General features: G+C 43.9%; 1 protein-coding gene across 3 annotated transcripts in view; it reads left to right on the top strand.

Annotated features, from left to right (window-relative positions):
* Gramd1b (GRAM domain containing 1B) overlaps window positions 1–22,313 on the top strand; it is a 237,937-nt gene that overhangs the window by 39,885 nt on the left and 175,739 nt on the right. The window lies entirely within an intron of this gene.

Below are 22,313 nucleotides of genomic sequence, written 5' to 3'. Positions count from 1 at the left end.
GCCTAGGGTAGATCAACATAACCTCTGAATACTTCCCATCCATCTAGCTCCTTCTCTTTCCAGTACAAATCCCATGCAACTGCCTGAAGAACCTTGGGAAATCTTGGCTCTATGAGTTCATCATTGCTGCTTTGCCCACTGATGTTTTATAGAGAGTCTAGGTTTCTTGTTGTTAAGAAGATCATAAATTTATAACACAAACAATAACAAGGTCAAGGATGAAATGGGCTACTTTTTTAGCAATTATTCATAAATTCAGAGACGTAAATTAATATTGTTTCAAGGAAACAGGAATTATGATCTTCTTCCTGGCTATTAGTTAAGAACTCGAACATTTTTTTCTACCTGTTGGTGTTTTAAATGCTAACAAGCAGTTTCTCTATTATAATATTCTGACTTACTATAAGTATTGATAGTCCTTCTGTTTCAAACAATGCCACCATATTGTGTGTTTCCTAAAAATGGCCAAACTTCCATCTGTTCATGGTTTGCATAATCCGTTTTCTTCAGGTGGAGTCACTTCTCCACACCACAGCTGTGGTCTTCACAGCTACATCACCAAAAACTCCACCCCAGTTTAACTGACAACTCGCGAAAGCTCCCTGACTTGCAGACAGCTCCACCAAAACACTCTCTTCTCCTGCAGCAATGTTTTACTGCTCATACAATCCAGGGGAGTGCAGAGCCTTTGTAAATTTTTGAGTTTCCTGGGTCCTGTAAATTTCATGAGCTTTCTGATCCTCATGAGTTCCCTTAGTTTCTGAGTCTTATGAGTCTTTCTTGTCCTTCTAGGAAGGAATAATTCAATTCAGGGAACTAACTACACAAAATGGAAACTTATTCTTATGAAGCTATGAAGATCAAGATCATGGTGCCCACAGGTTTTATGCTGGACAGAGCCCTGTTTTTGTTTTTATGATGCTGTCCTGGTTGCGTTGCTTTCTGATAGAGGCGTTTCATTAGTAACAGTGGGCACTGGGCTGAGATGAACCATCATTTTGATGAGACAGGAGCCTAATCGGAGCTATGGCCATAATAAGATTTTGTAGACATGAAGCATGTGGAGCCTCAGGTATAGCAATTCAAATTCTACCCATGTCTAGTGTTGACACTGCTGCAGAGGTTTGAACCCACAGTGACACAGTGGCTAGTGTTGATATTGCTGTAAGCTCCTTTGCCATAAAGGAAAAATAATACACACTCATCAAGGAATTGTGCTCTTAAATGTGATGGAAAGATGGTCTCCTTATATAGCAGCCAAAACCAATGACATTAAAGATTTTCTAGAAAATCAAGCTAGAAGACAAAGAAAATACATGATGAATTTTAAGTTCCTGTTAGTTTATATAGTCCCATATCAGTGTTTTATAATAAAATGTCTTGGAATTGCAATTTTTCAAAATGATTCAGCAGAGGCCAAATTAGTGCCTTGGCATGTTTTCTTGCTTAAATTTGAGGACTTTAAAACTATATTGTGGTATGTGGATATTAATATTCAGTAGTGACAAATAAGTATGCCTATTTAAATGTTCACTATTCATTTAGCAAAGGTCTTGAGTTGTTGAGGATCAAACTCAGAGCCTTACATATGCCAGGCAAGTGCTCTATCACTGAGCCACAACACCACAGTGAAAAAAGAAAACAATATTTGTGTTCTCTTTGTAGTGACCAAAAGAACCCTAGAAGTCTAATGCTGTGTTTCTCAACTTATGGGTCAAGACCCTTTGGGGCTGAACGACCCTTTCACGGGGGTCACATATCAGACATCCTGCATATCAAATATTTATGTTACAATTCATAACAGTAGAAAAATTAGAGTTATGAAGTAACAACAAAAATAATTTTATGGTTGGAGGGGTCACCACAATATGAGGAATTGTATTGAAGGGTTGCAGTATTAGAAAGGCTGAGAAACGCTGGTGTAGTGAAAAACACATAGGTTGGAAACTCGGGGAATAAGTGATAGAATTAGCACAAGCTGCTGAGCGGGGATTCTTCCCAAGTACCTTGGCTGCTTGGAGCATTCTAATTAAAACCAAGGTGGTAAGATGGCTCAGTGGGTAAAGATGCACGCCACCAAACCTGATGACCTGGGTTTGATTCTGGGAAACCACACAGTAGGAGAGACCCAACTCCTAGGAGCTATTCTGTGACCTCTGTACCTATGCTGTGACATATCTACACACATACACTAATAAATAACTGTGAAAAAAGAAAGTAAGTGGATTCAGCTGCAACTGGGACCCAAGGAATTGTATATATATATATATATATATATATATATATATATATATATACATACATACATACATACATACATACATACATACATACATATACATATAGACACTCTGTGCCAGAGAAGAAAAAGTCTGCTGTCATGTGGCAGAAGGGTGGAAGAACCAGACAGGAAGGTTGAGCAATTTCTGAAGTTTCCTTTTGATACAGGCACCAATGCCACCCACGGGTGGAGCCCTTATGGTCTGACCCTTTTCAGAAATGCCCATCTTAGTATTATTACTATAACAGCTAAGTTTCAACACGATCTTTAGGGGGAAAAATAGTCAGACCATACAACCCTGTGTAGAAGTTTATAACCTTTGAAAACAGGACTGTGACATACCTATTTAGTGAGGATCTTAGTGAGTCCCAGGTACCCCCAAACGGGGCAGGTACTTAGGAAAGCTTATCTTAATGAAATGAGATGGATTCTGGGGAACTTTCTGTAACGATCGTATTGATTCCCACGTAAGGAAGAGCTCGTCTATTAAAGGTGGTTTCTTTTCTTTGCTAAAACACGAACTTGAATAATGACATTGTAGAAATGCAGAGAGGAAAACAATGGACCCTCTTTTCCTTGGAAATAGGTGAAGAGTAGCAAATGCTAACATAGTCATAAAATAACCAGCTTGCACAGAACCGGCCTGCTCTGGGACCGGAGTGGCATGTGTCTCATTTAATGCCACCACAGGACGGGAGCTATGATCCTCTCCACTTGGCAGATGAGAAAAATGAGACGGAAAGAGCTGGATTTCCAATGTCACAGTGAGGAGGTGGCAGAGTAGGGACTCACAGCCCTGTGGATCCTGGCTCTGCCCTCCAGAACAGCATGGGATTTTCTGCTCCCCTCCCCCCAGGCCATTGTCGGCCTTTCCATTCATCTTACAATCACAATGGCTGGAGTTTTCCAAATTTAGACTTCCAGAATGCCAGCGTCCAGCCCTTTGAAGAAGAAAGCTGCCTTTTCTACTTTCGCTCTTTTATTGAATGAATTTAAGACACACAACCTCTTAGTGTGTGACTGTGTGTGTGTGTGTGTGTGTGTGTGTGTGTGTGTGTGTGTGTGTGTGTGTGTGTTTGGAACCAATCCCATAGCCTTACACCTGCTAAGCAAAATGCTCTAACACTGAGCGACACCCCCAGTCTGCCTCAGTCACTTTTTTTTTTTAAAAAAAACCTTCTTATTGTGAAATAAAATATTGACACAGGAAATGACATACAAGAAAGAGAGTCGCCAGCTGTGTCAGAAGCCCCCCAAACCTATTCCAGTCTCAGCGTCCACCCTCCACAAAAGAAATGGCTCTCTTTACCCAGTAATGATTTCCCTATTTTTGTTTATCGCCCACTGTGACTGTCAGCATTCCTGTGTAGTCTTCTCCTTTAAATAGAAAATCAACACTTTTCATCAGCGTCCTGGACTCTGGTTCATCTTGCAGCCTTCTCTCTGAGTTCCACAAACATGGGAGGCACGTTCTGTGCGGTTTCTCCCAGTGTGGACTCTGCAGGTTAAGCTCTCCATGTGTTCTCTGTACTCTTTGTCTCCTAGGAACTGATTGCTGGAAGCAGGAGGTGGATCTTCTCCCCGGGGCTTGTGGGAGGGTGTTGTGTTCTCCCGTCAGGGAGCACACTCTGTCTGCTTGCTTCTCTCTTTCATGATGTGAGTGGACTTTGGAACTTGGTGTCTTGATTTCTCAGTTCACTGGCTGCTACCAGATGATGATGGATGATTCCTGGCTACTTTGTTAGAACCCCTTTCAAAGGGAATGCTTTTCCTCAACTGCTATGGACTAAGTGCACAATCAGTTCAAGACAGCAATTGATTTTGTTTCAATTAATTGATTTTTAAAAAAAAAAAAAAAACAACCCTTTTTGTTTCGTTTGCAATAGTTTTGCTCTAACAGTCCATGCTGAGCTTAAACCACTCGGTCCTCCTCAGCTTCTTGAGTGCTAGGTGTCAATAACCAGCTTAATCATAATAATTTAAAATCTAGTCTCACATCCCACCCCAAAGTGCAGTAAACGAGAGCCAGAGAAGTTAGCTCACAAACCCCAAATCACACAGCACTGAGAGTCACAGAGGTTGTCACTGACCCATGATCACAGGGTGCACTGGTGGCAGAGATAGAGTTAGCTAGGTGTCCTCCTATCTTCCATGTCCACTTGATTCTCTCTGGAGCAGAACCCCATATTTGAAACCTAAAGGCTGTTCATGGGAAAAAAAGAGCAGCAAATCTCGAAAGCATTGTTTATCCTCTCCTCTCCCGGCTCCTTGTCTTCACTTGTCTGCCTTGCAGCCTGGCTAGACTCATTGGTAAGGGATGGACAGCCCGCAGAGTCTGCACTGCTCTGAGGCGGTGAGCTGCCAATGCTGGATGCTCTGCTCCGTGTTGGTGTTGGGGAGGAAGGGGGATGCACCTCGGTTGCTGTGTTGTTAGGCTCTGGCCACCACAATACACCCTCCTGCCAAGTTCTGTCTTGCCGATTCTCAGCAGGAAAGTAGGAATTCAGGGGGTAGCAGAAAGCTCCAGCCTCTCATCTAAATGAGAGATAGCCAAGAAATCACTCCCCACAGTGTGCTTCAAAGCTGGGAGGGGCGGAGTTTAACAGAAGAAACTGGGGTATGAGACAACAGAGAAAATGACAAAGTGGTAAGAAAAGAGGAAAATGTATTATAGCCTTTTAAATGCTCGCACTGTGTGTGTGTGTGTGTGTGTGTGTGAGAGAGAGAGAGAGAGAGAGAGAGAGAGAGAGAGAGAGAGAGAGAGAACTGCTTTAGACCCCCAACAGTCCATCTGTTTGTACTCACTCACTCACATGACTGATGCAACCTCCTTCTCTTCCTGCCCCCTCTCTCAGGCATCCCGGCTCTTCCCCACTCCCCAACAAGGCTTTTTTGATCAGAGGGAGAAAAGTCAGTGGGAGATAAGAACATGCTCTTTTGCGTTGGGATGCAAAGTCCAACCAACTTGTTTCAGAGTCTCAAGGACAGGGACAAGGCTGCTGTGGTGACTCTGGTCAGTGTTTGAAACGTTCTGCTGTGGCTACTGTGGAGGGTTGCTTGAGTAGGACTTGTAGGAGTGAAATGACACTTTATACAAGGGGGTATTGCTTATACCAGGTCAAAGAAGTCACATCTTCAAGCTAAGAGGCCTCAAGTGGCTGATCACCCTATTAGAGAATTTGTACTGGTATAGAGTGTATTGTAGGCAGGGCACTATAGTGCAGTCTTTTTTAAAACTCGAGACTTGTAAAATTGATTTCCTGAATTGTGACTAAAATGTTATAGAGATGGAAAGGATACACATCAGGCCAGGATGGATTAAATGGAAGAGTGGATGTGTCACTAATTTGTCGGTTGTTGCACGCATGTGCAGCAGCATCAGAGCTTATGCTAGTTGCATTGTTTCTTAGTGAGGTTCATAGTCAAAAAACCGAACAGCACTGCTCTGTAGAAAGTCTTAGGGGTACAGATGTTGAGATGGTTGAGCAGGTAAAGGCTTGCCATCAAGTCTGAGGACATGAGTTTAGTCTGACCTACACACAAACATGCACATGAATAAATAAATGTAATAAAAATAAAGTTCAGGGATAAAGGCCTGCACTTCTTGTGGGCTACGCTGTTATAGAACTGAACTAAGGTGTGTTGTTCAGCTTCTCTGACAGAGTCATACTTAACTCATCTGGGAATAAATGGAGTCAGATGAGATCAAGATGATAAGCTAATAAATTCCTGCTAGGCCCTCGGTTCCACAGTGTTTAAAATGAGTGAGAGAGAACTCAACGTTCCCCAAAGGGTTTTAAGTGGAAGAGAAGGTGCTCTCTCCGAAGGAACAGCTGATCATATATCATTATGCTTGTACCATTTCACAAATATTTCTCTTCAGAAGTATGTTTTTTTAAGGCTCAACTCATCCATTCATCAAACATACAGTGATGTGGCAGCCACTGGTCCTGATGCCAGAGAGTCACTGTAGAATCTGGGAGGAGTGTACCTAGCAGCTTCCTGCGGTAGTGCCCCCACTTCCCTCAATATATTTAAAGTAAAAGAAATCAAGAAACACCCTACAGACACAAGGGGATCATTACCATTTTTTTTCCAACCCCTGGTTTGTGTCCTGAGTTTCCAACTCCAGGCAGTGGGCTTGCATTCACGGGATGCTGACAATGTGTGGCTTCAAGTGGCCTATTGTACTCAGAAGAATGACCTGACCTGCAAGTCCCAAATTATTGGAAATTCCAGACTGCAAATTATTATCTCCTTTACAGTCTCTCCATCCATCCTTAGGAGCTCTGGACAGCATGGATCTTCACATTCACTTTAAAAGTATCCATTTTTAGCTCCTTGACCAAAGAATCTACTGTTGGAAAAGGGGGCCAGAAGAACCCTCTGAGGACTTTGGGGACAGAATGGCATCTACCCTGACCAGAAGACTCAGGAGTCTTGTGTGGGAGAGGGGATGGCCTGTGAAATCCGCACTTGGCTCTGGGGTGCTCAAACATGAACTCAGGAAGAACCATGGGTGCAGAGGCATCTGGAGTCATCCTGGCCAGCAGAGGGCAGTAAGAACCTGTCTTCCACAACATCAGGTATCTGGCTGGCCCTTCACATCATAGCTGGACAGATTCTAACACAGCTGTCCTAGAATCTTTTCTATACATGTTGCGATAGAACAGAGCTCCCAGAATGACAGGGAAATGAATAAATAGTTACAAGATCCTCCTTCTCAGCTTTTGAAATGAGAAATGCAGGTTTATTTTATTTAAACGACGTTCATGGGACACAGATGCACCAAGTTTTGACCTGAGCTCTGTGAATGAAGCCTTCTACAAGGCAGAACCTTCACTTTCTGGAGACTTAGAGTCTGGATTGTTCCAGAGGCAACAGACAAATGGCTTGTTCCCTAAGGTGGCTCCACATAGCTCTGGATGATGAGATTGTTTTATGAGATAAAAGCACTAGGAGTTAGAATTGTCATCCTGACAGTTTCAAATGGGGCATTGTATAGCTCTGTGGATGGAATCCAGGGAGATGGCCTTTGGTGTCACAGCAGCAAGAAATATCACATATGAGTCTTCCCTACCAAATACTATAAAACCTGTGTTTAGGACAAGGAATTAGAATCCAGTTGTCTCCTCTACCTTACAGCACTCCATCTTGTAAAATGTTTCAATACTCTCCACCCAGTAAAACCCTAATTTTCTCAAAAGCCTGTGACTTAATTATGACAGCTCGAAGTCTTTTCTTTTTGGATCAATAAGTCATCTTCCCTTCCCCCCATTTCATATTTGCTAATTCTATGCGTTGGGGTGTGGGACAAGGGTAAAAGACACAGTTACCACCTTCCTTGGAATAAAAATCAAGTGCACTTTCTGTCTTAGGCCACGGATGTGTGCTTGGTCTTCCAGGGCATACCCACTTGATCAAGAGTAAAGTTTGCCTGTCCAGACACTTCAGTTAAAATGGTGGGCTCATTGTAATCCTGAACTTAGTAACTGTGAATTTATTTCTGAAGCAGTAAAACTTTGGAAAAGCAGCAAGGAGTGACTTTGTAGCGTCCTGGGGGAATCCTGAACCAGGAGTCCCTGTTCTGCTTGCTCAGCTCAGAGGCATGGCTCTACCACTGTAAACCCTTATTTTCCCAGCGTCTCTTTGATACCAAGACTGCACCTTCCACAGCACCAGATGAAATGGAAAGGAATAATGATGTGGAGCATTAAGACAGTGCAGAGAGTGGGTGGAGGTGGTGCACTGCTTTAATCCCAGCACTCAGGAGGCAGAGGCAGGCAGATAGTTATGAGTTCCAGGCCAGCTTGGTTTATACAGCAGATGCCAGGACAGCCAGGACTGCTACACAGAGAAACCCTGCTTCAAAACACACACACACACACACACACACACACACACACACACACACACAAAAAAAAGAAAAGTGATAAGAAAAAAGACAGTGAAGAAACCAATAGGATTTTGTTGGCACCGTGTATGCATTTTCAACTCTGTGTTTGTATGAACAACCGTCATCGCTTCTTCATTTGTGTAGATTGAGGTCCAGACTATGCTAAAATCAGTATTGCATTTTTTCAACACAATGACACCAAGGTGAACAAAGACCCTACTGTCACGCCAAGGCTTTGATAGCTAAGCTGTGCTGAAAGGTAGCCACAGACGTGTTAAAAATCTTCCCCATGCGGCTGCCCTCAGCAACCTAGACACACAGTGGGGCTCCAGGAGAAGCCCCAAGGCCCTTGGAAGAGTGCGTCACAAGAAACAAACTTGGCCATCCTGCTGACCTTGAGTCTCTGGCCACCAAGTGTGTCATCGCAGGAGATAGAAGACAACAGCAAGCTTTGTTTATTTTGAAGATCAAGGCCAAAAGCAAGACTGCGGAGCAGTTCTAAGACTCTGATGCGCCCAGAGTTCAGAAGAAGGCATATGTTCCATGGGCTCTTGACTATGATACTTCACAATTTGACGATAAAACAAGGAACTTGTGACTGGAATCCAGCTGACTAGTTCTCAGTACCCACTTTTCACTAGTGCAAGTGTCTTGGATCCTTGGTATGAAATGATTTCCAACTAAGAGAGAATTCTATTTTGTTTGTTTTGTGTTGTTTTTAACAGAAGCTTGGAGTGCGTGAAAGAATGTCTTGTATCTCACTGATTTAGAAGGAGAGAGCAGCCTTTAGAAACCCCCTTCTTTGCATTCCCGTAGCCCAGAGGGGTGTCATCACAATACAGAATCTGTTCCGTGAGATCACCTACAAGTTCCAGCGATGGAGTCTGTGTGCAATGGGAATGAATGAGGTCCTCCTGGACACATAAGACGCTGGGACAACGATGCCAATGATCTTCGCACTATGTTGATTTTCCCTCTTGACACTATTATGGACCCTGCCTGTCAACCTTCAGATTTTTATGTTTTCCTAAATCAGACCTCTGAGTCTGAAGCCCTCCTGCTACTGACAGTAGAAGTTCCTTCTGCCCTCCAGATAAAGTGGGATATTTATCATTTCAGAGAACAGATGTAACATAGCCAGGACAGCACAGGTCTGTACAGCTGGTCTTCCTTTGATTCTAGTGGTGCTTGACTATAGGCTGATTTGGTTGGTATTGTCATTACCAAGAACCAGAAAAAGAGAAATGAGGTTACCTAGCTTGTTGTTTAGGCAGTTTTAAGGCAATAATCTCTTTAGAACTGGAACTATGGAGCAGATTCCCAGGCCGTCATCCTTTTGCCTCATGATTGCTAGTGAAGTGCCTTGGATAATTACGGTGATTTCAGAGGGGCACACCTGCCTGAGAATCCTGTCTGTTCTCTTACTAAGGGACCAATACAAGCTACATGATTCCTTGATTGTTTTCATTGATATAAACTAACATCCCAAGTTTTCTATTTCACCAGAGCGATATAAAAACCACAACATAAATGTCTCTATCACGGTTTTATTTCCAAAGGGATGGGGAGTTGGGGATGGGTGGATATGGTAGGTAGGTAGATGGATGGATGAATGGATGGATGCATGGACAGACAGACGGACAGACAGACAGATGTGTGTTTCATTTCAGTATCTGTGTCTTGGTGGGCCCATCTGGTCCCAGTGTGCCTCATTCTCACTCTCCATTATTTGCATTTCTCTGCAGATGTACTTCTGATTTTATCTATTTTGCCTGCCTATTTTACCCTAACACTCAGGCAGGGATTTTTAAGAATGGGATCATGATTGTCACTTTTTAAATTTGCTTTTATTTCTTTTTCCAAAGAAGCTCATTGTCCAGTGACCAGCACACAGACTGATTAACTACTGGTAGATACAAGAGACACTCTTGCTTGGATCTCTGGGACCTTCGCCTGTAGCAAGCATTACTTCCTGAGCTTCTAAGCCCATAAGTGTGAGAAGTAGGGATGAGCCTTTCCAGACTAGCCGTGGGTGCCTGGAAACCACATGCAATAAATCAGAACAGGCAGGGCAGTTCAGCGGTAAAGTGCTTGGCTTGATAGCACACAAAAGGCCTTGGATGCAATTCCCGGCACCATAAAGACAAGCAAACAGATAGATAAACACACACTAGCAAGCAGTCCCAAGCAAGAGTGTTTAAAGCATTTCCAATGTTCCCTCCCCTCAGGTGTTGAGTGGTTCACATACATTTAAAAAGCTAAGAATCGCTGTCCTAAGATATAGTTCAGAAAGGGTTTGCCTTCACTGCCCCATGGCCTTTTTCCACTGGACCCTGCCAGACTTGTCAGATCCTAATCAACTCTGGGAGATGATAGCTGGGAGGATTATGAAGTCAGAAACCAGACCCTGGGGACCCAGAGATGGAAGATTTGAGGATATGGAGAAAGGAGCTTATAGAGGCAGGAAAAGGTGTGTGTGGGGGGGGGGGGAGCATTTTACTGAACAGAAGTGAGGAGAAAAAAATGAGTGTTATAAAGAGAAGTGACCACTCTGGGAAGGGCAGAAGAAAAGGTAAATCAATCAGCCACCCAGCGAGGCTCTGCAGAATCAATAATTGGCCACACAATCGCCATGCCCACATTTCCCACCAATGCTCTACCTGGGAACTATAACAAGTGTCCGAGTCCCAGGCCAGCCTGCTGCTCTTCTCTGCTCCGTTAGGTCATGAAGGCTGTAGCCTACATCAGAGTAGCTGCCATTCCTCTTCTTCAAAGTCAGAACAGCTCATGCTTCCTCGGGTCTGAGGGAGGGCAAAAAGATCTAGGAAGCAGATATTGGCAAAGGCCACTTCCAGATTATACTGTAACGGCAGAACAAGAATAGAGAACCTGTCCTTAGACGGCAGGAGCACAGGTTGTCGCTCTGCTCCTTAGCTTCTGAGTGGCTGCCAGGTAAGGCTTAATGCTTCTACTCCTAAGAACCAAACCCATTCTTCCCAGTCTTCATGTCCACGTTACAGTCTTTTGAGAAAAATGAATGGATCCCACGCAGTACCTGCTGTACCCCTTCTGTATCCCTCTGCCTAATATTTAAATAAACTTGAATAGCCTCTGTCTCTTTCATGTGATCATTGAAGGCCCAGCACCTAGCCTGGCATGTGGCAGGTAGTGGTTAGAACACACATCTGCAGCCAATGTATAATAATTAAACCCAGGAGGAAGATGATGGCTCTCCCCATCTGGATTTAATTGCTGCCTGGGTTTGAGGTGGCAGGTGCAAGTTTGCTGTCACTGACTCAACGTGTTTTCCTCCAGAGACTCAGAAATACTCAGGGGACCATGTGTCCATCCTTAATTTATCATTTTCAGGTAAGGGACGAACTTGATTTTGATATTTTTAGGGTAAGTGTTGTATTATTTTAAGAAAAATTATGAGCCAATGAAACCAACACTACTACTTAATGCAACATAGAAAATTATTTATTTTCTAGGCAGGTACATGTACATTTTCATGTTTTACACATATACACTCATGCCATATATACATAGATACCCAATATTTTATATATGTGTAGATATGTATATTTTCCAGCATATATACTCAAAAATAACTATGAACTGCTTAAATAAATAGCAAATGTATGAGTGTTAAATAACAATGATAGTTCTTAAATTAAAAGAAGATTATGTGTGTATACACACGTGCAGATGTGCCCAAGCTCACCCAGACGTGCACATGCTGCGTGACACCTGGGAAGGTCAGAGGACCTATTGCAGAAGTCAGCTCACCTTAAACCTTTTTGCAGCTCACCTTAAACCTCTCTTGTTTCTGCTCCTGCCGTGCGTTCTCCGGGATCCCTGATCTGTGAGCATCTGGGTGGTTCTCCTATTGCTGCTTCCTGTCTCACATCTGGAGTGCTGGGATTACAGATGCACAGTAGCACATCTGGCTCTTTATGTGGGAACTAGGGGTTAAACTTGGGTGGTCAGGATTGAGTACCGTTGCTCACCGAGCGAGCTCCTCTGTCTTCATGGTTTCTTTACTATTTTGTTATTTAATGCAGTTGCTGCCAACTTTTCATTGTTACATAAGCATTGTCTTTTGCTTAATAAATAGCAATTGTTACTGAAGAAAAAGTAAACCAGGTTTTGAGTGTGTAAGATACTACATATGACACTTTAACAACCATGACATAATTAATTTTCATGGCACATGAAATGCATATTCCTTTTGCTGAGTTGTACAGTCCGACATTGGGTCTAGAGGAGTAGGTGTTTTGGCCAAGCAAAGGTCTTGAATATTGAGCTTGATATTTCTATATCAGAGGGTCTAACAACTCACCACTTACTCCTCCAAAAGATGCAACTCTGAGAAACGGGCTTATAAGGCCCAAAGGCATTACTTCCATCTTCGTAGCTGGGACTGCATTTTCCACGTTGCCTTCTAACAGCTTTGTGCTGTCACATAAAACCCAACTCTTGGAACATGCTATTTTCTCTGAAACTTTATCTGATTTCATTTCTAATGCCAAAAACCTCCAAGGACCCACATGGAGCCTTAGTTACATTGTTCAGTGTTGTTTTAGAAGTGAAGCCTTTAGCACCATCTCCCTGGAATGGAGGCTGGATGATATCACTATCTCACTAGAGAACATTTAGTCCTGGTCCCCCACTTCTGTTGGAAACTGGGGCGCATACATGTATCAAAGCATCAAAGAAAGAACTTTTTCTCCCTTCTTCCCATCATTCCCTTCATTTCTCTGAGAAATGCCAGGAAGTGTTTTCTATCCAGGTAATAAGAGCCCCTTGGAGTCTTTGAATCTTCTGTGTGCCTCCCATTAAATTAATGGCAGTGCCAGGTAAATTGTCTTTAATAGAACACTGATTAACAAACATCCAGGAACATAACTGCAGAAAAGAGAGAGACACTGGGGGCATTTCCTCACCAGCCCAGATACCCGGCTCATTTCATTTCTTCTTTCTTCTGAAATAAGGAATGAATTTAGTTTTCTATTAAGTTTGGGAGAAGGGATGAAAGTGACAAACAATGCCCACCTCTGCTTGGTTCCCCTCTGAAGTCCTTCGAAGCATACAGGATGAGTGAGAGCCCTTTTGGATTCTTCAAACCCCCTGAAGAGTCTATGTTCTCTACAGAGAAGAACTTTCAAAGGTCATCATCCACGGCGCCCAGACCACTCTTGTCTCAGCTTCCAAAAAGAGGGGCTGCACAGAGCAGGCGTCAGCGAGTGACTCACGCTCTTCATTGACGCATTCTGTAGCCTTTTTGCTCAGTTGACCATGGAAAACGAGTGTGCAGATAGGCCTGCCTCCTTGGACTACGTGTGAGGACAGTGATTGTTCTGACAGTCTTCAAGTCAGCGTTGCTCAACTTCAAGGTCATCCAATAAAAACAAGTGGCTATGATCAGCACCCTGGATGGATTTGGAGAGGCGCGGACAGTGCCAATGGTCATAGGAATTTGTCATCATCATCTCATTGTTGTCGTTGTAATTATGATTGCTCTTATTTAGCCATTGCTCTATTCCAGGCACACTGTTAATGACACTCCACAGTCTACTTTGTTTAACTCTCCCAAAAGCGTTTAAGATAATAACATAATGATTATGCCTTTGTAGATAAATTTTAACTCTCTTGCTTCTTCCCATGCTTTGCTCAATCCTTCTGGAGAGTTCACCTCACTCCTACCTCTCTTGTCTTTCCACTTCCTCATTTACTTATTATGTTTCTCCCCTAACCTTCCCACTCCTAACTTGAATGTGCGCTCTTTGAGGAGGAAGGGCTGGTGTGTGTTGGGCTCATGGTAGCTGCTCCATACACTTGAGTGATAAGTGAGTAGAAGAACGGATGGAGATAATCTCTTAAAATCAAGTAGTAAGTGACTAACAGAGTGAGTCTAGGGCTCCTCTCCATTCCAGAATCGTGATGTTTAGGATACTGCAAAACAGGGTTGAGGAAATGGCAGAGTGGGTAAGAGCACTTACTGAGCAAACATGGAGACCTGAATTAGGACCCTAACCACCCACATATAAATATGAGCATGGCTATGCATTTCTGTGTAGAGACAGGTAGATCTAGAAGGCCCTGGCCTGCTAGCTAGCCTCGCCCAAGCCATGAGCTCTGAGAGAAACAGAGAGAAACCCATCCTCAAAAGAAGAAAGCAGGGAGTGATAATGGAAGATGCCTGACACTCAGCATCCTCCTCTGGTTTCCACATGTATACCCACACAGCTGTATACCCACATGCATATCCTACATTCCATACAAATACACCCCAAAACAAGACGAAACAAAAGCACTGCAAAACTGTTACTCTTTCAAAAAGATGCTCTGTTAACCTGCACAGCCATCCAAAGGTGTCCCACTGCTAAAACACATCCAGCGCTGAGGCAGGGGGATCATGAGCTCCAGGCCAGTCTAGACTAGTCTGTCTCCCAAAACAAAGCAAGCTGGGTATGGTAGTTCATGTCTCTAATCACAGCATTTAGGAAGCTGAGGCAGGAGGATCACAGCAGGCTTTAGTCCACACTGTCCTGGTCTTAGAGAAGTACATTTGGATTCAAAGATCCTTGGATAATTTTGCCCTCTCCCCCACAATGCCAGACATCCTTAAATAAGGCAGCAAGAAGAGCAAATTGAATCTGTGCATGTGGTGGCATCTCCTGTGATATCCAGCCCCTTTATTTGGGATTCCTGAGGCTTGCTTAGTTCTCATGATGACTCTGTGTCTTTTCATTCACTGTGTAGCTGAGCTGGAGCTGACTTGCTCTTGGGCGGGAGCTATGTATTAGCAGCGTGCTTCGGAGCCAGTAGGTATCGATGAAGTAAAGATGCTAAATGTGTGGGCTGTACTCCCATCATTTACTCTTTGCCATGATTCTTTCTGGGTAAATAAATATTATTAGGTTCTTAGATGCTCTTTCTAAAGCATGTTTTATTTTTCTTTTTACAACTCCTTGGGTGCTAAAAATATTTTAATGGGTTGGAGGGCGCAGCTCAACAGTAAAGTATTTGCCCAACACATAGAAAGCCTGGATTTATTTCCACCACCACCCCCCCCCCCCGCACACACACACATACATAGATACAGAGAGAGTGAGCTCTCTCACATTCGCGTATCCTCAAGTGTATCAGAAGAACATGTGGAATCTGTCTCTCTGGAGGTATCTTCTCTGGTTCCAGGGTGAAGGAAGAAGGGCTGTGAAACAGCCTCTGGCAGGCCCAGGAGAAACACACCTCGGCCATAGAGGAATATTGGCAACCTAAGGCAGTGTCTCCCAAATCCCTGGGACATAACTGCAACAGATCAGAAAAGTCATGTTCTCTGCAAGTTCACAAACGAATAGAGTCTTCACCCAGATGAGTGATCAAAAAGTGCCCAGCAAGTGTGCAGGCCACGCCCCACCTGTAAGGAAGTCTGCCAGTGCAAACTTGGTAGTGATAATAATAAAGCCACCACCAGCAACTGGAACTACAAAACGCAAATATACATTTAAACAGTTAATAAAATGCAGCATATAGAATGCTTTTGAATTATGGGATTTGAAATGGCACACAGATAGAACTGCATGAATGTGATTAGAACAAGGATTTATTAGTGGTTTTCCTGTTAGTTGCTGCTTGATTGACTAATTTTTGTTTTGCTTCATTGGCAAAACAGTGCCTTTGAGGCATGCTTCCGGTGCAGTCTACTGAAACAGCATGCTACTCTTTGACCCCATATGATCCATGGGAGATCAAGATATTATGCACACATCCTTAGCCTTCTATTACTGTACTCAGCCAAGGCCTAAATTGGGTGTCTTAATATTGAGGTTTGCTTGCCTGGTTACATCAAGTTCTTGTAAGCACTAGGAATAAATAAAAACACCTTAGTTCTGATTCAAGGAGACTTTTCCCTAGAGCTGGTTTTACTGTAATATATAACTTCCTATGGATCTTAGAACTCTGAACACAGTGAGTCTTCAAAGTGAATTAGGGTTGCCGTGCTGTGGGCATCTCCAGGGCATTAGTTACAGTACATTGCCCTAGCTTTACCAGTTGCTTCTCCTGTGATGAAAGGCACAGAAAGATCACCCGCCTGAATAGAAGAGCAGAATGCCATCTTTTAACTCCCTTTGAGTGTGATGGGGATGATAATTGAATGGTAAAAGCACTGCCATTGGAAGGGAGCAATGAAGCGTCCTCTAGTTCCTTTAGGAAAGGCAAGGGGTGGAACCCGAGAAGCTGACAAGCCCAAGAGCTCCGTTCCAGCTCCTGACGGTAATAATGGCAACAATGGTGATCAAATTTCCACCAGTTGCTGCCTTTTGCCACCTCCTCCTTTCTCCACTTTGCCTTGAGATAAATCAGCCCACACTTGAAGCTGTTGATGTGACCATAGTCTTCATCCATCTTCTGTGTATGACTTGATGCGTGCAAAGCTACCAATGCTGGGTCTCAGAGAAGCAGCCTGTGTGGCACTGAGTGTGGGGAATGGGGCTTCTTATCGGACTCTATGCTGTGTGTTTTATGTGTCTTTGTAAGCAGACATGTCGTGTTTCCTGTCAGCGGAGACATAAATGATTATTATGAGCTTACTGTGATTGGAAAGTGCCTGAGACTATGCACCAGCACCTGCCAATCTCAGAAACGCAGATGTCTGGGAGATATGCCTACAGGCACCACATTGACGTTTATCTCAAACAGGCCGTGCTGATGAATACTAAAAATCCATCTGGTGCCTTGTACAGGTGTGTACAGTAACTGTCCTGTGCAGGAGCACGGGAGGAGTCCCGACATGCCTTTAGCTCCCACTACATGTTACGAAGATGGTAACTGAATGAACAAAAGCACGCCCATTGTAAGGGTACGACAACTTGCCACATCTTAGGACTGAGAGGTGACATAAAAGAACAAGGTGAAGGCAGCTGGGCATCAGGGGGTCAAAACTCTGAAGTTAGATTATCAGGACTGAACCCCAGCTCAGCCGCTGAGTGATCTTATGTCTTTAGATGACCATTCCAAGTCTCACCTTTTATCATTTGAAAATGGGAAGAGCCATGGAGTAATGGTGGCATAGGACTTTAACCCCAGCATTTGAGAGACAGAGGCAGGCAGGTCTCTAAGTTCAAGGCCAGCCTGATCTACACAAGAAGTTTCAGGAAGAAAACTATTCAGAGAATAGTTCTCTATACAGAGAAACCCTGTCTCAAGAAAACCAACCAAGCAAACAGCATAACAAAACAACAACAACAAGAAAAGAAAGAAAATGAAAAGAACTAGCAATGGCACCTGGACTGACTATGGGATGAACTGAGATGGTACTCCTTCATACCAAGTGTACAGGAAATACCAGCTAGGCTTGCTGTGACTGTATTTGTTCTTTTATTTTTATGTGCTAGACATAACATCATTGGCTTCAGGCCAGGCTTGGTGGTTCACACCTTCAGTCCCAATACTCAGAAGACAGAAGCAGGAGGATAGATCTCTGTGAGTGTGAGGTAAAGGCCAGAGGCCAGCTTCTTCTACATAGTCAGTCTTAAGACAGCCAGGACTACATAGTGAGACCCTACCTTAAAAGAAACAAAAAAGCAACAGATTTCTTTACTTTTTCTAATGATTTATTTCTTTTTATTTCGTGTGCATTGATTGATGTTTTGCATGTGTGTCTGGGTGAGGGCATTGGATCCCCTGGAGCTGCATAGAGTTACAGACAATTTTAAGCTGCCACGTGGGTGCTGGGAATTAAAACTGGGTCCTCTGGAAGAGCAGCCAATCCACTTAACTCCAACCCAAATTTTCTTTATTTTTTAAATCTCCATCTCCCTCTGTCTCTGTCTCTCTCCCACTCTCTCCACCACACAGAGAGGACAAGAGAGAGAGAAAGATACATGTATGTGCATGATGTGTGTGTTCATATTTGCATGTAAGAATACACGTGTGCATGCCCTAGCACATGTATGAAGGCCGAAGGACAGCCTTGGGTGTTAGTCCTGGCCATCGCACACACAGCGCTGGGCTGGATCGTGAGAGTTCAGTCTCCGGCCTCCGACACTCATCCTTTTGTAGAAAGTACCCAGCTTTCTTTGTGCTCTGGGGATTCAAGCTCAGTTCTTCATACTTGCACAGGAAATATGTTGTTCACAGAGCCATCTCCCCCCAGCTCAGAGTAATGGCTTTCCTGGTGACGTTTCATGCCTACATTTCATCCTATGCTTTTGTTTGTATCCCTGCCGCCACCACTGTTCCCCTCCCCCACTCCCACTTGCTGGTTCCCTTCCCCTAGGCAGCCCTTCTTCCCGCTTCCATGCAACTTGTTTTGTTACCTATCTGGTGTTCTCCCCTCTCCCTCTAGATCCCTTTGTCCCTTCTGATAGCCTACCTTCAACGGTCTCGCTCTGCTTATTTGTGTGTTATTCTAAATAAAACTGTCTTCCCACCCTCGTTGGAGAACTGGGTACTCATGTTCTTCTTCCTGAAGAAGAAGAGTTATCCTCAGAAAACAAGCAGATTGTTCCTCAGATCTGCACCAAGCCACTCAAGGTACTTTGTTTCAGTGAAGCAGATAACCAGTTGCTTTGACAATGGCGGTAGTCCTGCTACAGGACACGAGGAGGTTCCGTCAGTAAAACCGAAGCAGGGAGGGGGAGGAAGTTTAGTTTTTAAACGCATGTAACTTCTGTAAATCTAAAGCTATATTAAAAATGAAGTTTGTTTATATTCTGGAAGGCGTGCAACATGTGGTTCAGAGCACAGCTTGACGTTACCAGGTGAACCCCTCCTTTGTATGAAGTAAGAGCAAAGTAGCAAAGGCATCTTTGGAGTCAGCACCCAGAGGTCTGCCTTATCTATAAAATGTGGAGACAGAGTCCTTTGAAAGCACTTTGCTGTTTGGAGACTCAAGGGGGGGGAGCAAATAAACACCCAGGGAGACTCCGGTGGTGGTTAATGTATGCCTCAGGGCCAGTGCGGCAGCTGTTTGCATCAGGAACTGGGGAAGAAGATGGTGGTGTCTGGGAGGCTGCCAGCACATCTCCTTGGCTTCCCAGGGCGCCTGTTGGGATAGTTGCTTATATGGAGACACTGGGATGCAGTCTTGGTCTCTCAGGCCTGATAAGCTGGGGCCCTGATAAGAGAAGGTACAACAGAACTTCAGTTCAGGAAGTTGAGAAACAGGCGGCTGCTTCCCAGCACATTCCATCCCTTGCTTTAATTGCTCCCCAAAGATCCAGAGTCCAAACGCCCTTACCTGAGAAGCTTGTGCTAAGTTAATCAGAAATGAGTGTTCTGGGCAAAGACCATTTCTGTCTGAGGTCTCTCCTCTGGAGACCTCCTACAAGGTGGAGGCTGAGGGAGGCAATGTAATCCAAAAGAAACTGTGACCACAGGCAGAGCTGTCCCTGGAGAAATTGCAGGGCCCAGGCAGGCGATATAGTCTGTTTTCATCTCTCCAAAAAGGCTTTGCAGCATAAGAACACTCTCTAGAGGGTTTGAGGCAAGGAAACAACACCTGGGCGCATCTTTAATTCTCCCAACTTGGCCTCCCACACCCACCCCTGCAGACCCCACTGCCAATCCTTCTTAAGGCTCGGGATGAAGCAGTGATCTCATCCATCACAGATTAAAAAACAAATGAGACATAAATCCTGTTTGTATGCCAGGTATAGTGGGAGGTGGGAAATACACAGTAGAACTCTGATACAGAGCTGGAGGTGATAGAGCTTGGAGTGCCGCGCTTTCTGTGGGGCAAGGCTGTGGGGTGGATTCCAAGCACCAGACAGCAATAGTGATCATGATGCAAGGGGATACTGGTGGAATGAGAAGAGATTGCTTTGAGATTATTTTATATTACCGTGATTGATTTCAATGGTTATGAAGGATGTTCTCAAGACAGAAGCCATGAGGCATTACAGGACAGCTGGAAGAACAGGGGCAGGCATGGATTGGTGACAGAACCGCCTGACCTGTGGAAGGCTGTAGAACCTTAGAAAAGTGACCCATGGTCATCTAGAACAACCCTACAATGAGACTGTTCCCAGCATGTTCCCTCTGCACGCCACCATCTCTGTGGGTGGAGTCTCACAACTCTTCACTTAAAACATCTGGTTCCTGAAGGCAGGAGGGGAAGTTTTCCACTTGGGTGGTAGGTGCAGTGGAAGGAGAAAAACTGGAGCCTGGGGAGTGAGCATCATGGGGAGCCTGATGCCCTTACAGGGTGGGCGAGAGCTGACTAGCTGTTCTTGGAGGCAAACTGGGGAGATTCCATTATGGTGGGGATTGGAAACTAATGTCCAGGTTCCAGGGTCCAAGGTCCAAGGTCCAAGGTCCGACCAGCAGAGGAGGCAGCCTTGCATGGAATGAGACCATGTGAGCTTGCTTTTAAGAAAGGAGACTTTGCTCTGACTATCAAGATTTAAGCCATTGCCTGACTACATCAGTAAAGAGGTTATCTACCTGAGGAGGCAAAATCAGAGCTAAGGCCATGGAGAAGCCCTGTTTAAAGGTCTTCTTGTGTTTACTGAGCTATTCCTGGAGAAGATAGCCAGCTTCATTTAAAACAGAGATTTCTCTTTTCCACGTTCGCAGTCCTTTTGTAGAGTGTCCAGTTGGCAAGCCTTTGGGGAGCAGAAGCCTTGGAGTGCAGGGCTTCCCCAGTCCTGCTGCTTTGCTGAGACCTATGGGTAGACTCTTTACCAGGTAAGAGAGGTGTTAGAGACACAATTAGGGCTACATTTACGTTATTAATTAATGTTTATGCCGTCTGACCATGAATTGTTTCTTGCTGCTAGGAAGTTCTGCTGGGAGTTTGGGCAAAGGCGCTCTGCTGGATATTTGGAGCTGTATTTCTTTGCTTAAAAAAATACTTAGAATTCAATATGAATGCCTGGAGAGAGATTGCTATTAAGTTTGTGGTCTGTTTTATTGAAGGAGCTAATAGAGGCTGGCTAAATTAAACAAGAGAACAACATGTCTCCATTTGTGGAATTACAACTCTAAACATTAATTTGTTTACCAAGTTGGAAATCAAATAAAAGTATTCACAAAACTAAACGGCAGGGAGAACCAGTTTATATAGCACCTAGGAATACAGATTTTACAGCATTGAAGTCGGTTGATGACGGAGTGGAGAGAACACTGGGTGGGTTGAGAATGCTTAGGTTTGAGTCACATCTTGACACCTAAACATCTTCATTTCCCTAGGCCTGAGTTTCCTCATCTTGAAGATGAGGTCGGGAAATGACATTTAACTCATAGGTTTGTTATAAGGCTCAGGTGAGAATATACAGTGCTTGGCTCAAGAAGCCTAAAGTGAATCTACATATTTTAGGACACTGAACTATTCCTAACCTACATCTGGTGGACTTTTAATTTTTTTTTAAGACCTAACTGTCCCACGTTTATTTTAAACTCACAGGGCTGAGCATGCAAGCTGGTAAGTGACCGATGACTTTTATTAAGTAAGTAGTGTTGTTCCTAAAAGAGTTATGTAATATTTAATATACATGAATCTAGAGATAATATAACATCAACTAATAATTAAAATACATTATCAGGGACAGAGAGATGGCTCAGGGAGTAAAAGCCCTTACCTCTGGGCCTGAAGACTGGCTTCAGAACTCACATGTGCTTGGGAAGAGAGAATTGATCCTCTGACCTTTGACCTCCTAACACACGCTGTTGCCCGTGCATAGTCCCTGCATCACAAAAAAACAAAATAAGCAAAACAAAATGAAACAAATAAAAAGTGTTTGAAAAATTGCGTTAGGGGAATTTCCTACATAAAAGCATTCTGTTCATGCAAAGAGCCTTCCAGAAAGCAGAGAAACATCCTGTTAGATGTTTTGTGCAAAGCTAAACATTCTCACATTGGGATTAGCACTCCCACAGTGCTAGTGTTTGGTTTGCGTGTTCTGTGTTGCCTTTTGGGGGGTTAGATGTATGTGTATCATGATGTATGTGGCTGTTTTAGGGACTCTTCTGCACAATTTGTTTTAAAATTATTTTTGAAGTCAAAATGCTACTTCAAAAAACAGTCTTAGAAGTTACTAAGGTAAAGCTGGGCGGTGGTGGCGCACGCCTTTAATCCCAGCACTTGGGAGGCAGAGGCAGGCGGATCTTTGTGAGTTCGAGACCAGC

Source organism: Microtus ochrogaster, chromosome 5, assembly GCF_000317375.1.
Source record: "Microtus ochrogaster isolate Prairie Vole_2 chromosome 5, MicOch1.0, whole genome shotgun sequence".
Taxonomy (NCBI): domain Eukaryota; kingdom Metazoa; phylum Chordata; class Mammalia; order Rodentia; family Cricetidae; genus Microtus; species Microtus ochrogaster.
Note: the sequence above shows the minus strand (reverse complement) of the source record. Positions and strands in the feature narration are given on the sequence as shown.